Genomic DNA, 19,155 nt, shown 5'->3' with positions numbered 1-19,155 from the left:
CATGCTGCATACGTGGATGAAGGGAAGCACCGCATGGTAGAGGGGCATGCTGCATACGTAGAGCAAGGGAAGGACCACATAGGAGAGGGGCATGCTGCATATGTAAAGTAAGGGAAGCACCACATGGGAGAGGGGCATGCTGCATGCGTAGAGGAAGGGAAACACCACATGGGAGAGGGTCATGCTGCATACATAGAGGAAGGGAAGCACCACATAGGAGAGGGGCATGTTGCATATGTAAAGGAAGGGAAGGAGCACATGGGAGAGGGGCATGCTGCATACACAGAGGAAGGGAAACACCACATGGGAGAGGGGCATGCTGCATATGTAGAGGAAGGGAAACCCCACATGGGAGAGGGGCATGCTGCATACATAGAGGAATGAAAGGACCACATGGGAGAGGAGCATGCTGCATACATAGAGGAAGGGAAGCACCACATGGTAGAGGGGCATGCTGCATACGTAGAGGAAGGGAAGGACCACATGGGAGAGGGGCATGCTGCATACATAAAAGAAAGGCAACACCACATGGGAGAGGGACATGCTGCATACATAAAAGAAGGGCAACACCACATGGGAGAGGGGCATGCTGCATACATAGAGGAAGGGAAGCACCACATGGGAGAGGGGCATGCTGCATACGTAGAGGAAGGGAAGGACCACATGGGAGAGGGGCATTCTGCATACGTAGAGGAAGGGAAGGACCACATGGGAGAGGGTCATGCTGCATACGTAGAGGAAGGGAAGGACCACATGGGAGAGGGGCATGCTGCATACGTAAAAGAAGGGCAGAACCACATGGGAGAGGGGCATGCTGCATATGTAAAGGAAGGGAAGGACCACATGGGAGAGGGGCATGCTGCATATGTAGAGAAAGGGAAACCTCACATGGGAGAGGGGCATGCTGCATATGTAAAGGAAGGGAAGGACAACATGGGAGAGGGGCATGCTGCATATGTAGAGGAAGGGAAACCCCACATGGGAGAGGGGCATGCTGCATATGTAAAGGAAGGGAAGGACCACATGGGAGAGGGGCATGCTGCATATGTAGAGGAAGGGAAACCCCACATGGGAGAGGGGCATGCTGCATATGTAAAGGAAGGGAAGGACCACATGGGAGAGGGGCATGCTGCATATGTAGAGGAAGGGAAACCCCACATGGGAGAGGGGCATGCTGCATGCGTAGAGGAAGGGAAGGACCACATGGGAGAGGGGCATGCCGCATACGTAGAGGAAGGGAAGGACCACATGGGAGAGGGGCATGCTGCATACGTAGAGGAAGGGAAGGACCACATGGGAGAGAGGCAAGCTGCATACGTAGAGGAAGGGAAGGACCACATGGGAGAGGGGCATGCTGCACATGTAGAGGAAGGGAAACCGCACATGGGAGAGGGGCGTGCTGCATATGTAGAGGAAGGGAAGCACCTCATGGGAGAGGGGCATGCTGCATACGTAGAGGAAGGGAAGGACCACATGGGAGAGGGGCATGCCGCATACGTAGAGGAAGGGAAGGACCACATGGGAGAGGGGCATGCTGCATACGTAGAGGAAGGGAAGGACCACATGGGAGAGGGACATGCCGCATACGTAGAGGAAGGGAAGGACCACATGGGAGAGGGGCATGCTGCATACGTAGAGGAAGGGAAGGACCACATGGGAGAGGGGCATGCCGCATACGTAGAGGAAGGGAAGGACCACATGGGAGAGGGGCATGCTGCATGCGTAGAGGAAGGGAAGGACCACATGGGAGAGGGGCATGCCGCATACGTAGAGGAAGGGAAGGACCACATGGGAGAGGGGCATGCTGCATACGTAGAGGAAGGGAAGGACCACATGGGAGAGGGACATGCTGCATACGTAGAGGAAGGGAAGGACCACATGGGAGAGGGGCATGCTGCACATGTAGAGGAAGGGAAACCCCACATGGGAGAGGGGCATGCTGCATATGTAGAGGAAGGGAAGCACCTCATGGGAGAGGGGCATGATGCATACGTAGAGGAAGGGAAGGACCACATTGGAGAGGGGCATGCTGCATACGTAGAGGAAGGGAAGGACCACATGGGAGAGTGTCATGCTGCATACGTAGAGGAACGGAAGGACCACATGGGAGAGGGGCATGCTGCATACATAGAGGAAGGGAAGGACCACATGGGAGAGGGGCATGCTGCATACGTAGAGGAAGGGAAAGACCACATGGGAGAGGGGTATGCTGCAAACGTAGAGGAAGGGAAACACCACATGGGAGAGGGGCATGCTGCATACGTAGAGGAAGGGAAACACCACATGGGAGAGGGACATGCTGCATACGTAGCGGAAGAGCATCACCACATGGGAAAGTGAAGTCCTACATACATAGAGGAAGAGCAGCATCACATAGGAGAGGTTATTCCTTCATATGTAGAGGGAGGGCAGCATCAAATGGGAAAGGTATTTCCTACATACGCAGAGGAAGGGCAGCACCATATGGGAGAGGGTCATGCTGCATACATAGAGGAAGGTAAGCACCACATGGGAGAGGGGCATGCTGCATATGTAAAGGAAGGGAATCACCACATTGGAGAGGGGCATGCTGCATATGTAGAGGAAGGGAAACCCCACATGGGAGAGGGGCATGCTGCATATGTAAAGGAGGGGAAGCACAACATGGGAAAGGGGCATGCCGCATACTTAGAGGAAGGGAAACACCACTAGGGAGAGGGGAATGCTTCATATGTAGAGGAAAGCGAAGTCCTGCATAAAAAGAGGAAGAGCAGCATCACATGAAAGAGGTAACTCTTTCATATGTAGAGGAAGGGCAGCACCAAATGGGAGAGGGGCATGCTGCACACGTAGAGGAAGGGCAGCACCACATGGGAGAGGGACATGCCGCATACGTAGAGGAAGGGAAGGACCACATGGGAGAGGGGCATGCTGCATACGTAGAGGAAGGGAAGGACCACATGGGAGAGGGGCATGCCGCATACGTAGAGGAAGGGAAGGACCACATGGGAGAGGGGCATGCTGCATGCGTAGAGGAAGGGAAGGACCACATGGGAGAGGGGCATGCCGCATACGTAGAGGAAGGGAAGGACCACATGGGAGAGGGGCATGCTGCATACGTAGAGGAAGGGAAGGACCACATGGGAGAGGGACATGCTGCATACGTAGAGGAAGGGAAGGACCACATGGGAGAGGGGCATGCTGCACATGTAGAGGAAGGGAAACCCCACATGGGAGAGGGGCATGCTGCATATGTAGAGGAAGGGAAGCACCTCATGGGAGAGGGGCATGATGCATACGTAGAGGAAGGGAAGGACCACATTGGAGAGGGGCATGCTGCATACGTAGAGGAAGGGAAGGACCACATGGGAGAGTGTCATGCTGCATACGTAGAGGAACGGAAGGACCACATGGGAGAAAGGAAGGGAAACACCACATGGGAGAGGGGCATGCTGCATACGTAGAGGAAGGGAAGCACCACATGGGAGAGGGGCATGCTGCATATGTAAAGGAAGGGAAACACCACATGGGAGAGGGGCATGCTGCATACGTAGAGGAAGGGAAACACCATTAGGGAGAGGGGCATGCTGCATACGTAGAGGAAGGGAAGCACCACATGGGAGAGGGGCATGCTGCATACGTAGAGAAAGGGAAGCACCACATGGGAGAGGGGCATGCCGCATACGTAGAGGAAGGGAAGAACCACATGGGAGAGGGGCATGCTGCATATGTAAAGGAAGGGAAACACCACATGGGAGAGGGGCATGCTGCATAAGTAGAGGAAGGGCAGCACCACATGGGACAGGGGACTCCTGCATACGAAAAGGAAGGGCAGCACCAAATGGGAGAGGGACATGCTGCATACGTAAAAGAAGGGAAGCACAACATGGGAGAAGTGCAAGCTGCATACATAGAGGAAGGGAAGCACCACATGGCAGAGGGGCACGCTGCATACATAGAGGAAGGGAAGCACCACATGGGAGAGGGGCATGCTGCATACATAGAGGAAGGGAAATACCACATGGGAGAGGGGCATGCTGCATACGTAGAGGAAGGGCAACACCACATGGGAGAGGGGCATGCTGCATTTGTAGAGGTAGAGCAGCACCACATGGGAAAGTGAAGTCCTGCACACATAGAGGAAGAGAAGCATCAAATGGGAGAGATAACTCCTTTATATGTAGAGGAGGGGCAGCACCAAATGGGAAAGGTAATTCCTGCATACGCAGAGGAAGGGCAGCACCATATGGGAGAGGGGCATGCTGCATACGAAAAGGAAGGGCAGCACCACATGGGAGAAAAACATGCTGCATACGTAGATGAAGAGCAACACCACAAGGGAAAGGGGCATGTTGCATACATAAAAGAAGGGCAGCACCACATGGGAGAGGGGCATGCTGCATACATAGAGGAAGGGAAATACCACATGGGAGAGGGGCATGCTGCATACGTAGAGGAAGGGAAACACCACATGGGAGAGGGGCATGCTGCATACATAGAGGAAGGGAAACACCACATGGGAGAGGGGCATGCTGCATACATAGAGGAAGGGAAACACCACATGGGAGAGGGGCATGCTGCATATGTAGAGGTAGAGCAGCACCACATGGGAAAGTGAAGTCCTGCATACATAGAGGAAGAGCAGCATCACATGGGAGAGGTAACTCCTTCATATGTAGAGGAAGGGCAGCACCAAATGGGAAAGGTAATTCCTGCATACGCAGAGGAAGGGTAGCACCATATGGGAGAGGGGCATGCTGCATATGAAAAGGAAGGGCAGCACCACATGGGAGAAAAACATGCTGCATACGTAGATGAAGAGCAACACCACAAGGGAAAGGGGCATGTTGCATACATAAAAGAAGGGCAGCACCACATGGGAGAGGGGCATGCTGCATATGTAGAGGAATGGAAGCACCATATGGGAAAGGGGCATGTTGCATACATAAAAGAAGGGAAGCACCACATGGGAGAGGGGCATGCTGCATACGTAAAAGAAGGGAAGCACCACGTGGGAGAGGGGCATGCTGCATACATAAAAGAAGGGCAGCACCACATGGGAGAGGGGCATGCTGCATACATAAAAGAAGGGAAGCACCACATGGGAGAGGCGCATGCTGCATACGTAGAGGAATGGAAGCACCACATGGGAGAGGCGCATGCTGCATACATAAAAGAAGGGCAGCACCACATGGGAGAGGGGCATGCTGCATACATAAAAGAAGGGAAGCACCACATGGGAGAGGCGCATGCTGCATACGTAGAGGAATGGAAACACCACATGGGAGAGGGGCATGCTGCATATGTAAAAGAAGGGAAGCACCACGTGGGAGAGGGGCATGCTGCATATGTAAAAGAAGGGAAGCACCACATGGGAGAGGGGCATGCTGCATACGTAAAATAAGGGAAGCACCACATGGGAGAGGGGCATGCTGCATATGTAGAGGAATGGAAGCACCACATGGGAGAGGGGCATGCTGCATACGTAAAAGAAGGGAAGCACCACATGGGAGAGGGGCATGCTGCATATGTAGAGGAATGGAAGCACCACATGGGAGAGGGGCATGCTGCATACGTAAAAGAAGGGAAGCACCACATGGGAGAGGGGCATGCTGCATACATAAAAGAAGGGAAGCACCACATGGGAGAGGGGCATGCTGCATATGTAGAGTAAGGGAAGCACCACATGGGAGAGGGGCATGCTGCATATGTAAAAGAAGGGAAGCACCACATAGGAGAGGGGCATGCTGCATACATAAAAGAAGGGAAGCACCACATGGGAGAGGGGCATGCTGCATACGTAAAAGAAGGGAAGCACCACATGGGAGACGGGCATGCTGCATACATAAAAGAAGGGAAGCACCACATGGGAGAGGCGCATGCTGCATATGTAGAGGAAGGGAAGCACCACATGGGAGAGGGGCATGCTGCATACATAAAAGAGGGGAAGCACCACATGGGAGAGGGGCATGCTGCATATGTAGAGGAAGGGAAGCACCACATGGGAGAGGGGCATGCTGCATATGTAGAGGAAGGGAAGCACCACATGGGAGAGGGGAATGCTGCATACGTAAAAGAAGGGCAGCACCACATGGGAGAGGGAAGCCCTGCATACACAGAGGAAGGGCAGCACCACATGGGAGAGGGAAGCCCTGCATACACAGAGGAAGGGCAGCACCACATGGGAGAGGGGACTCTTGGGTATGTAGAACAAGGGTTGCATAACATGGATGGGGGAACTTCTCCAATGACAGTCATAACATTTTTAAATTTACTTTGCAGTATGTTAAACCCAGTGGTGTAGCAACAGGGAGTGGAGAGGTTGTGGCCGCACTGGGGCCCTTGAGCCAGAGGGGCCTGAGGGTTTTTTTCTCAACTGCAGTATTACCACGTTAGTGGTCTTTTCCTGGTAATAATCACTTTTCTAGATGATTTGAATAATAGTCATCATTAACAAGTTGTTCCCCATCCCCTTCTTGCACCTCTGACACTGTGGTTGTCCTTGGCAGGTTTTGGGGCGCCGTATTATTTGTTCTGTATAGAGTGCTTGGGGGGGGGGGGGTCAATGTAAAACTTGCACTGAGGCCCAAAGCTCCTTAGCTACGACACTGGTTACATCTCTGCATCATTAAGAACAATACAGGTCTGAAAGAAATGTTAACTCTTCTGTAGGCTATTTCACATAAGCCTTCCCCTCTACTTCATATGAAAGATTTCAGTCAGGCCCGGATTTACTTCACAGGAGCCTATAGGCACAGATGTCGTGGCATCCTAGACTTTGCCCTCCATGAACCTATAAACACCTGCTGAACTGCACTGCAAATGTGCTGGCTGGCCCAGCTGTCACTCCTCCCTTACTTCCCTTGCCTGTCATAGTTACAGGTGCTCCTTAGTATTAGGTTGCCAGAAGTACTCTCAATATTAAGTAGCTACGGCTGCCCCCAAGTATCAGGTAGCTAGAGGTGGCTCTGACTGAGGGGAGATCTGGTCAGTGGAATGCTGAGAGCTAGGCGAGTAACCACTCATTTACATTCTCACCAGGAATCTGCATAGCGAAGGAGGGAGGAAGGCACTCGGGGAGAAGAGCCGCCTTTCCATCATCAGACGCCTGTAAGCACGTGCCTACAGTGCCTTATGGTAAATTCAGCCCTGATTTCAGTTAAAAGGTAACTAAAATAGCTTTAAATAGACTCAAAGCATTTACCTAACACAAGCCTGTTGTTTATGACTCCGGATGCAGAAGCTCCCACAAGAAAACGCAAGGCCACGTAGATGTAAATATGGGACGCAAAAGCTGCTCCAACACCAAATGACTTATTCATGAGCAGTGAGATTAAGATGATCGGACGCCTCCCAATCCTTTAAAACAAAGTATTACATATTCTGAACAAGTTCTAAATGTAGTTTCAATTACAAAGAAAACAGGGTGCCTAAGACAAATTAGTTAAAGGGACTCCGAGCAGTGCAGAAACTATGGAAAGATGCATATCGTTTTAAAGCTCTCTTTCTCCTCTTTCCAATGATATATAAAACGCCGCCCTATGCCTTTTAGTTTTCGCTATTTTTGCGATTGAAATTGCCACGGCCGCGATTTCAATCGCGAAAATAGAGAAAACTAAAAGGCGTAGGGAGACGATTTAGGTGTCACCAGAAAGAGGAGAAAGAGAGCTTTAAAATGATATCCATCTTTCCATAGTTACTTGTATTACACAGGACGACACTTTCCCCAGTGTCAGCAGCTCTATTCAGCAGAATGGAGCTGCTGACTTTAGGAAAAAGTCGTCCTGTGTAATACAATGTAACTATGGAAATATGGATATCATTTTAAAGCTATCTTTCTCCTCTTTCAGGCGACACCTAAATCATCTCCCTACGCCTTTTAGTTTTCTCTATTTTCGCGATTGAAATCGCGGCCGCTGCAATTTCAATCGCGAAAATAGCGAAAACGAAAAGGCGTAGGGTTGCGGTTTATATATCATTGGAAAGAGGAGAAAGAGAGCTTTAAAATGATATGCATCTTTCCATAGTTTCTGCACTGCTCGGAGTCCCTTTAATAATAGCAATACATTTGATATAGAACAGCTCCCACCACAACATCAGTGTTTCTCAAACCTTTCCTCGTGATTCCCCAACGGTGCATGTTTTGCAGGCAGCCTCACCTATGCACAGGTGGGGTAATTAGTGTATCATGTACATGGAATCCACCTAGCTGAGACGCTAATTATCCCACCTGTGCATAGGTGAGGCTGCCTGCAAAACATGCAACCTTGGGGAGTCACAAGGACAGGTTTGAGAAACACTGCCCTACACCGACAATCAAGTAAATACACTACAGCAGAGTTCTGGTTAATTGGGACTTGCCGTCTCAACCAACTGACACTCGGGGATGGGGGTTATGGGGGTGTGACTCTCTTTCACAAACGCCGTTGTCTTGTGTTCTTACAGCCGCTGGCTGCTCTGCCGCCTCCTCCGTAGACTTCTGATGTTTGTCACCTGACTTGTATCGGGTCACATGCATGCATCGCAGGACCGGATTATCGACCAGGCAACAAAAGCAGTCGCTTGGGGCCCCCATTCAGAGTCAAAGGGGCCCCATCAGCACATAAACCAGCCCTCGCCATCCTGTCAGCGGTGGCTTTATGGTATAATGGTTAAAGGGACTCTGAGCAGTGCAGTAACTATGGAAAGATGCATATCATTTTAAAGCTCTCTTTCTCCTCTTTCCAATGATATGTAAACGGCCACCCTATGCCTTTTAGTTTTCGCAATTTTCACGATCGAAATCACGGCCACAGGACGACTTTTCTCCAAAGTTGGCAGCTCGATTCAGCACAATGCAATATGATGGGGGGCCCAAATCAGTTACTTTGCTTAGGGCCCCATTTAGCCTTAATCCGGCTCTGATGCATCGGGAGTGGAACTGAGGATGCAGTAGAACACTCAGCACCTGTAAGAAGTGCAGAGGAGATGTGCCCAGAGCTCTGGTAGGTCAAGACACATAGCATTAATATTGCATGTTTCTCCTGAAGGATTCAAAGCACCAGAGCCGCATCTAGTAGGTCATGCTCGGTAGGCAGTAGCAGTGTTTGGGAGTCTTGCCAGGAAGTGCCAAGATTCAAACCCTGGTCTCCTGTGTCAGAGGCACCGCCCTTAACCAGCCACCAGTACACTGTCCAGCTACTAGTAAGTGTCTTCCACTACACACTGCTCTGTATTATTGGGAGAAAGGGCTCTGTGGGTGGGGTTCGTGTAAACTTGCAAGCACGAGGCAGGTCTTTTCGGCGTCTGCCAAGTGTCGAGTAGCGCCGAATGTCGCAGTAATCTAGCAGTAATGCTATAGGGCAGAAACCACTTGGGGGCCAATCATTGGCCAATTTCACCACTTCCATCTAGTATGGAATCTGTTCAATGCTATAGTGCAGAAACCACTTGGGGGCCAATCATTGGCCAATTTCACTACTTCCATCTAGTATGGAATCTGGTCATATTATTCAAAATGTTACCCCTCATGCTATATGGAAGTGTTAAAATAATCATTAGGCATTAAAATTGGATGTGTGTACATTCAAGTAACTTAATATGTACCATGTATTAAACCAGGGCCGTAATGAAAGCCAAAGCAGTTGCGTTGGGACCCTGGTGCAGAGAATGTCACAGGTGGACTTTAATGTGTTCAGTGCCCTTTTAAATTTCTTCCACTTCATGATTTTACGTCTGTGCCCATGTGCTGTATGCCCAACTTTCTGAGATTTAAAAAAGAAAAAATTGACCAAAAAAAAAAAATTTGCTTCTGCAGACTAAGGGTATAGTAAGGTGGGATTGAAGGTGTGTTGTTAGGGTATGGCTGGAGGTTTAACAGAGGTGAGAGTAGAAGGGTTGGTGGGGATGTAGTAATAATAATTGATTTGTATAGCGTGTTTCGCTTGTTGGACTCAAAGCGCTTGGGAGCTGCAGCCAGTAATGGTGAGCTCAATGGGCCATCCTGCAGTGTTAGGCAGTCTTGTCTAACACTGCACCTATTGTATATTATAACCTCAAAGCAATTTCAGGTACAATTTGAATATGACTTTCCTGGAATCTCATAGTCTTATTTTGTATTTAAAGGCTATAAACCTACATATAAACACTTGACTGTCTAAGACTAAGATACATGACTGCAGTTTAACATTATTCAGCTCCTATACAGACAAACCTTGAACTACTGAACCACCTGTCACCTGTATTTTTCTCAGTCACAGTCATTTTTTTTTTGGGGGGGGGGGGGGGGGTTGGAGACTTTAAAAACACAACCTAAATATTTAGAAAAGTGATAACACATTTCAGCATGTTCTTACCAATCTCCTAGTGGTCCAAAAGTGATGGCTCCTACCAGCAGTCCCGCCATATAAACAGCATGAGAGATATCTGTCTGCTCCTTTCTGTGACACACCAGATCAAACTAAGCGAGAAGATATATTGATTTTGATTTGTTTTTTTATTGTACTAGATTTAATGACAAATGTGTTCATTTCATAATACCATATGCGGTGGAAAAAAAAGACAAAAAAATGTATATCTGTCTATCTATATATACAGAGTATATATATATATATATATATATATATATATATATATATATATATATATATATATATATATATATGTTTGGGCATCCTCGTTAATTGTCATGATTTTCCTGTATAAATCATTGGTTGTTACAATAAAAAATGTCAGTTAAATATATCATATAGGAGACACACAGTGATATTTGAGAAGTGAAATGACGTTTATTGGATTTACAGAAAGTGCGCAAAACCTTTAGAAATAATTATTGGAACTCAAATTGGCTTGGCAAGCTCAGTGACCCCTGACCTACATACACAGGTGAATCCAAATATGAGAAAGAGTATTTAAGGGGGTCAATTGTAAGTTTCCCTCCTCATTTAATTTTCTCTGAAGAATAGCAACATGGGGGTCTCAAAACAACTCTCAAATGACCTGAAGACAAAGTTTGTTCATATCATGGTTTAGGGGAAGGATACAAAAAGCTGTCTCAGAGGTGTCAGCTGTCTGTTTCCACAGTTAGGAACATATTGAGGAAATGGAAGACCACAGGCTCAGTTCAAGTTAAGGCTCAAAGTGACAGAACGAGAAAAATCTTGGATAGACAGAAGCAACGAATGGTAAGAACAGTCAGAGTCAACCCACAGACCAGCACTAAAGACCTACAACATCATCTTGCTGCAGATGGAGTCACTGTGCATCGTTCAACCATTTGGCGCACTTTACACAGGGAAGCCTTTTCTCCGCCTACAGCACAAACAGGGCCGCTTGAGGTGTGCTAAAGCACATTTGGACAAGCCAGGTTCATTTTGGAATAAGGTGCTGTGGACTGATGAAACTAAAATTGAGTTATTTGGGCATAATAAGGGGTGTTATGCGTTGAGGAAAAATAACACAGCATTCCAAGAAAAACACCTGCTACCTACAGTAAAATATGGTGGTGGTTGCATCATGCTGTGGGGCTGTGTGACCAGTGCAGGGACTGGGAATCTTGTCAAAGTTGAGGGACGCATGGATTCCACTCAGTATCAGCAGATTCTTGAGAGCAATGTTCAGGATTCAGTGACAAAGCTGAAGCTGTGTCAGGGCTGGATCTTTCAACAAGACAACAACCCTAAACACTACTCAAAATCCACCAATGCATTCATGCAGAGGAACAAGTACAATGTTCTGGAATGGCAATCTCAGTCCCCAGACCTGAATATAACTGAAAATCTGTGGTGTGAGTTAAAGAGAGCAGTTCATGCTCGGAAGCCATCAAACCTTAATAAACTAGAGATGTTTTGTAAAGAGGAATAGTCCAAAATACCTTCAACCAGAATCCAGACTCTTATTGCAACCTACAGGAAGCGTTTAGAGGCTGTAATTTCTTCAAAAGGAGGATCTACTAAATATTGATTTAATTTCTTTTTCGTGGTGCCCAAATTTATGCACCTGCCTAATTTGGTTTTAACAATTATTGCACACTTTCTGTAAATCCAATAAACTTCATTTCACTTCTCAAATATCACTGTGAGTGTCTCCTATATGAAATATTTAACTGACATTTTTTATCGTAACAACCAACGATTTATACAGGAAAATCATGACGATTATTAAGGTTGCCCAAACATTCGCATCCCACTGGATATCCTCTATTATAATTTCCCTGTTTCGATGCGTCCTCCTGTCCGGTACTGCGCATGAGCCGCACGGACAGCCGTTTGGACAGGATGAGGGCGAGCCAGGGAGTCTGGTGGGCGGGCGGACGCATGCGCATGCACGCTGACTTGCAGTGGTGGAGGCGGTCACAGACCTAGAGCCCATTTTTAAACGGGCTTAGGTCAACTAGTATATACTGTATATATATATATATATATATATATATATATATATATATATATATATATATGTTCAATTATTCTTTATTATTATAATAATAATTTGAGTTCTTCAATTACCGTATATACTCGCATATAAGCCGACCCGCATATAAGCCATGGTACCCACTTTTCCCTCAGAAACCAGGAAAAGGTGATTGACTCGTGTATAAGCCCCCTCCCCCAGTAGCCATATCTGCCCCCAGTACAAGTCATCCCCTCTACCCATAGCCAGATGTGCACCAAGGATGATACAGCTGTGTCTCAAGATGCCACTAGATGGCGTCATAGATATGAGACACAGCAATTGCTGGGGGATTGCGGCCCCCCAGTTGCAGGGGAAGGGGGGACACGGACACAGCAGGGAGGCAGCTGGCAGGAATAGGATCACTCATGCACCATTCTTACACTCCTCTGCCAGTAACTAAACCTGCACCACCATCTGTTCTGCTCCACTGACTCACGTATAAGCCTAGGGGTAACTTTTCAGCACATTTTTTATGCCAAAAAAATTAGGCTTATACACGAGTATGTACAGTATACAGTATTTACTCTCTTACTCACCTTACATTCATTAAATCATTAAATCAGTCAAACATCATACTGCCCTTTTCTTAAATCTTATACTCCTCCTACACTCCTATGCACCCCAGAAGCAGTAAAAAAGGGCGCATGCGGCAAGTGGAGTAATTGGGCGCCACCATAGGTGCCAAAAGAAAATAGCGGTATTAGGGTGCTGGAGTGGAAATTTGGGTACCCGGTAAATGTCGGGAGCTGATACAGCGCCCACTATATATTATTATTTTTTTTTTATTCATATAGCGCCAACATCTTCCGTAGCGCTGTACATAGTACAAACAAATAAAGGGAAACAAATATAAATAAGAACTACAAGACACTGTACAGTCATGACATTGAATATTAGAAATAAAAATACATACATAGTTGATGTGTAGTTGGTACATGTGCATATGTTAAAATTACAGCAGTATGAGAAACACTAGGAGGAGGTCCCTGCCCTTGCAAGCTTACAATCTAGAGCAGGCATGGGCGAACTCTGCCCTCCAGATGTTAAGGAACTACAAGTCCCACAATGCATTTGCCTTTATGAGTCATGACTGTGGCTGTAAGACTCCTGCAATGCATTGTGGGACTTGTAGTTCCTTAAAGTGAACCTGCAGACTAAAAATCTACTCAGCAGCACTGAAAAAGCTTGGTGTTTCTTTAACAGTTTCACAACATCAGAACTTTGTTTTTCTTATCCAAGCCTAATTTTTAGCTGCACAGAAGATAACTGCCCAGGCATTTTTCCCCTAATGCTGTGCAAAGCATGATGGGATTTCTGATGTTGTTGTTCTCATTCTGCTGTTTTGGTGTCCGGAGGGTCCGGGCGGGAAGGTATCTGGAGATTAAAGAGGAAATGTATGGAGGTGATAGCTTGTGTAGAGCTTTGTATGCAAGCGTGAGAAGTTTAAACTGGATCCTTTGGACAACTAATAACCAATGGAGGGATTGGCAGAGAGGGGCTGCCTCAAAGGATCTAGAAGAGAAGTGGATGAGACGGGCAGCGGCAGAGGCGGCCTTAGAGTACGCGGGGCCTGGGGCGAGTGTCATATGCGGAGCCTAGAGCCTATGCTGTGGATACACGTTGTGGAAGCACACACTGTATAGGTTAGATAGGTAGGTGCCTCCAGTATAGGTTAGATAGGTAGGTGCCCCGCAGTATAGATTAGATAGGTAGGTGCCCTGCAGTATAGATTAGACAGGTAGGTGCCCTGCAGTACAGATTAGATAGGTAGGTAGGTACCCTGCAGTATAGATTAGATAGGTGCCTGCAGTATAGATTAGACAGGTAGGTGCTCTGCAGTACAGATTAGATAGGTAGGTAGATACCCTGCAGTATAGATTAGATAGGTGCCTGCAGTATAGATTAGTCAGGTAGGTGCCCGCAGTATATATTAGATAGGTGCCTGCAGAATAGATTAGATAGGTTGGTGCCCTGCAGTACAGATTAGATAGGTGCACTGCAGTATAGATTAGATAGGTTGCCTGCAGTTTAGATTAGACAGGTAGATGCCCTGCAATGCAGATTAGATAGGTAGGTAGGTGCCCTGCAGTACAGATTAGATAGGAAGGTGCCTGCAGTATAGATTAGATAGGTAGGTACCCCACAGTATATAATTAGATAGGTGCCAGCCTGCAGTATTGATTAGGTAGGGTGGGTGCCCTGCAGTATAGATTAGATAGGTGCCAGCCTGCAGTATAGATTAGATAGGTGCCAGCCTGCAGTATAGATTAGATAGGAAGGTGCCAGCCTGCAGTAGGTTAGATAGGTGCATGCAGTATAGATTATTAGATAGGTGCCAGCCTGCAGCATAGGTTAGATAGGTGCCTGCAGTATAGATTAGATAGGTGCCAGCCTGCAGTATAGGTTAGATAGGTAGGTGCCCCGCAGTATAGATTATATAGGTAGAAGCCCTGCAGTATAGATTAGATAGGTGCCTGCAGTATAGATTAGATAGGTGCCAGCCTGCAGTATAGATTAGATAGGTGCCAGCCTGCAGTATAGATTAGATAGGTGCCAGCCTGCAGTATATATTAGATAGGAAGGTGCCAGCCTGCAGTAGGTTAGATAGGTGCATGCAGTATAGATTATTAGATAGGTGCCAGCCTGCAGCATAGGTTAGATAGGTGCCTGCAGTATAGATTAGATAGGTGCATAGCCGGCCTTTGATAATGAGCGACTGGAGCGGTCGCTCAGGGGCGCCAGCTTCCAAGGGGGCGCCTATAGCTGGCTACCTTTACTGAGGGCTCCAACACCTGGCTACCTATACTGGAGGCACCTACGCCTGGCTACCTATGGGGGGGGATGGAGACCTTCAACTGACTTCCTATACTGGGGGCACCTATGCTTGGCAACCTATATTGAGAGCACCTACACTTGAGATCCTATACGGGGTCACCTATACCTGGCTACCTATCTATACTGAGTCTGAGGGCATTTGGGGGGGGTAGCTGCACTGCGGCTATAACGCGTGGTGCAAATTGTCGGTGCTGTGCTATAATTCTAAATCGGGGGGGGGGGGGGGGGAGCTAACTGTCCCACTGATTGTTTTTAATAATACACCTGAAAGGTTCTAGCCTTCATTTTTAAGTGTATTCAGGATAATGCACTCCCTCCATCCATTCGTGGTCATTAATAGTATTTTTTCTTTTATACATATGTGATGTGTGATGTGTCACAATGTCAAAAAGGTTGGGAACCGCTGTTCTAGGAGACATCTCAGGAGAAAAGGGGAATTGCATATGGGCCTCAGTGCCTGTGTGTGAGTGCGTGTGTATATGCACGTGGGAAGAGGATGAAGGGGGGGGGGGGCACAAAAATCAGTTTTCGCTCAGGGCGCTGTGAAACCTAAGGCCGGCCCTGGATAGGTGCCAGCCTGCAGTATAGGTTAGATAGGTAGGTGCCCCGCAGTATAGATTATATAGGTGCCAGCCTGCAGTATAAGTTAGATAGGTAGGTGCCCCGCAGTATAGATTATATAGGTAGAAGCCCTGCAGTATAGATTAGATAGGGTAAGTGCCCCGCAGTACAGGTTAGATAATGTGGGCTTGCAGTGCTGGGGGAGAGCGGGCATAGTTTGTTAAAACTCACGTGTCTTCACCGATGCTAATGCTCACAGCTACCATCTAGTTCCTCTCCCAGCATCTGTGTATTGGTAACAGTGCCCTCCTGTGGTGACATGTGGTCACGTCATCCCAGGGGGCGCTGTTACCAATACACAGATGCTGGGAGAGGATGGTGGCTGTGGCATCCGTGAAGACACGTGAGTTTTAACAACTACTGCCCGCTCTCCCCAGCACTGCAGAGGGGTGCGGGGCCTCCTCAGGCGCGGGGCCTGGGGCGATTGCCCCACTTGCCACCCCCAAAGGCCGGCTCTGGGCAGCGGAGTTTAGTAGGGATTGGAGAGGTGCCCGTCTGCTTTTTGGTAGACCACAGAGTAGGGTGTTACAGTAGTCAAGACGGGAAATGATTAGTGCATGCACAAGCATTTGTCGGTTCAAGTAACAATTGGGCCCTAGGGCAAAATTAGCCTGGGGGCCCCCAACAGACATCCCAGACCAAAAAGCCTCATTAGAGGCTCTTTGTTGCAGCCAGATTTCCCTCCTGGGCCCCTGAGCTGGCTGCTGACCCTCCCCCAATCACCTCCCAACTTAACAGACTCTGCAGAGTCCCTGGGGAGCAACAGTTAAGAGGGGGGAGGGACACCTTGGGGGCCCCTACAGGCTCTGGGACCCTGGGGCAATTGCCCATTTTTTCATATGGTAGCTCCTGCCCTGTGGAGAGGAAGGGACGGATTCTGGAAATATTTTTGAGATGGAAGTAGCAGGAGGTAGGCACCGCAGGCACTCAAATGACGATACTTTGCGGCGTACAGGATTTTTCAGGGTTTTTTGCCGCAGATGCGATCATTGCATTGCACCGTGGCAAGTAGTGTGTTTGTGTGCGGGGGGTTAGGTTTCAGCATTAGGTAGTCAGTGTGTGTGTGTGTGGGGGGGGGGGGGGGGGGGGGTTGGGTTTAGGTATTAGGAAGTTAGTGTGTGTGTGTGTGGGGGGGGGGGGGGGGGGTAGGTTTAGGCATTAGGCAGGTAGTGTATGCAGGAGGGTTTGTTTTAGGCATCAGGCAGGTAGTGTGTGCAGGGACGGCTACTTTTAGGCATTAGGCAGGTAATGCGTGAAGAGGGGGGGGGGGATTGTTTTGGGCATTCGGCATGTAGTGTGTGAGGGGGGGGGCTAGGTTTAGGCATTAGGGAGGTAGTGTGTGTGTGCGCAGGAGGGTGGGTGCATGTACCCCTACCGTTCAGTAAATCACACCACATATTCTTTAGCACAGGCAAGTCATCGCTCTTTTGAGATTCTAACTAACACATCCATCTCAATATCCGTTTCTTCCCAAAAACTGTCCACTCTCTCTAACCCCCTTCTCATCAGTAACGGGTCTTTGTTTTTACAAATCCTTCCAGCCATTTAGACATTTCCTCCATATTGTCATTAGATAGGCCAAAGATCTCTCTATAAGCAGTGAGTGGCTGAAGAATTTCTGTGTGTTTCTAAAATTTTGCAACCACAATGTGCTCCCCCCCCCCCCCCCCCCTTTACATGTGGACCTCATCACATCTCCCTTGGTTACACCTCAAACAAGTTTCATTCTTTTCTTGAAATAATTGGGCCCTCCTAACTGGAGTGACCCAGAGAGAGTCTAGGGGCCTGGTGGTTGCTAGCCCCGACCAGATCTTACTAAAAAAAGGGCAGGTGACCATCAGCGGTAGGCAAAAAACTGCTATCTTGCCTAGGGCCCAATTTTCCTTAATCCATTAACTGGCATCTGATCTGATGATATCTAATGCAAGATAAGGTTAGATAAGGCCCTCTCTAGAGATGGCCAAATGACCAGAATCAGAAACAACTACATTTATCTTTGTCGAAGAAAAATAACACCAAAAGGTAACACCAAAAGGTAAAAGAGAATATATTTCTACAATGCTGCTGCTGGGTCCATTTTAAGTTTAATGATTACATTTCCAATCAGATTTAACCTCTATATACAGAATCACATAAACATTACAATCATTATTATTGGAAGTATTTAGTGGTTTTAATTTTCTTGGGTAAATAGAGGAGGTCAGTTTGAATAAACACGTTGCATGCGTACAGACCTCGGTGACCAGGGTTGACTTTTGCTGTGACGTGTCATACACCCATCCATCCTGGCACTCCTGTGTGTCGTTCAGCCCATACCTCTCAATGGATTCAATATCCCAGTCCACTGGAGTGTACATGAGGCATCTCTCATAGAAGCCCTGTGTATTGCGAGGGATGGTTAAATTCAACTGATGCTCCTCAGTCAGGTTTGGGTTCTTCTTCAGGATCCAGCTGGTATTGCAGTGATGAGGCACAGATATGCCAGTGAATACTTGAGAAAACATGTTGAAGGCATTAATGAATCCAAGAAAGCACAGCATAAACGTCAAAAGCTTTTGGAATCGTCCAAACTCCCCAATATTCTTCAGGGTTTCCCCAAACTCAATCATAGTGAGATACTGAAATCCACAAGTCCGGCAGCTAGCTCTGAATGTTTCATCCAAATAAGTCACCTCTCTTTTAGCTCTGGTGACTGTGTTATATGTTACTGCTAGAAAAAATTTAAAAAGACAAAGTCTAGGCAAACAGTAAAAGAATAAATAAATCTGTAAATGAATAAATAAAGGCCACCTATACCAAAAGTATACCAGATACCTAAACCTCTAGTACACAACAATGCTTTTTTCGCATACCCTTCTATTTTTATTTTATTTTTTAATACACCGTGTTCAAAATTATTATGAAAAATGATATTTCCCTCTGATTTTCCTAAATAGTGGATGCAAGTGGCAGTCAGCATCATCTTTTAGTCATCAAGCAACTTAGAGAATAATTCAAATGTTACTGAATAAACCTGCTCATAAAAACGGGATTTTTTCAAAAATAAAAAAAAACCTATCAAGCACAACAGAGTTTTAAAACCTTTTATAGGCTGTAAAGGGGCCGACCAGTTCTCTCCCCATGATTCCGACCCAGACCATGACTCCTTCTTGCTGATGTCCCAGCCTTGCCGTGATGTGGTCAGGGTTGCTCTTCGGGTCACCCGAATGCAAATTTAACCCGAAAATTCAGGTGTTTTTCCAGTGTTGCCGAAGGCAAAGCCGAACCCGAATGTTACAAACCATGCCGAAT

The 19,155-nt window shown here is 47.5% G+C and overlaps 1 pseudogene; it reads right to left on the bottom strand.

Moving 5' to 3' along the window:
- The window catches only part of LOC137519658 (solute carrier family 22 member 13-like), a 77,435-nt pseudogene extending 58,962 nt beyond the window's left edge, over window positions 1–18,473 (bottom strand).
- Between the last annotated feature and the right edge of the window lie 682 nt (window positions 18,474–19,155).

The sequence above is a fragment of the Hyperolius riggenbachi genome, chromosome 5 (assembly GCF_040937935.1).
Source record: "Hyperolius riggenbachi isolate aHypRig1 chromosome 5, aHypRig1.pri, whole genome shotgun sequence".
Taxonomy (NCBI): Eukaryota; Metazoa; Chordata; class Amphibia; order Anura; family Hyperoliidae; genus Hyperolius; species Hyperolius riggenbachi.
This window is presented reverse-complemented; position numbering and strand designations above follow the sequence as displayed.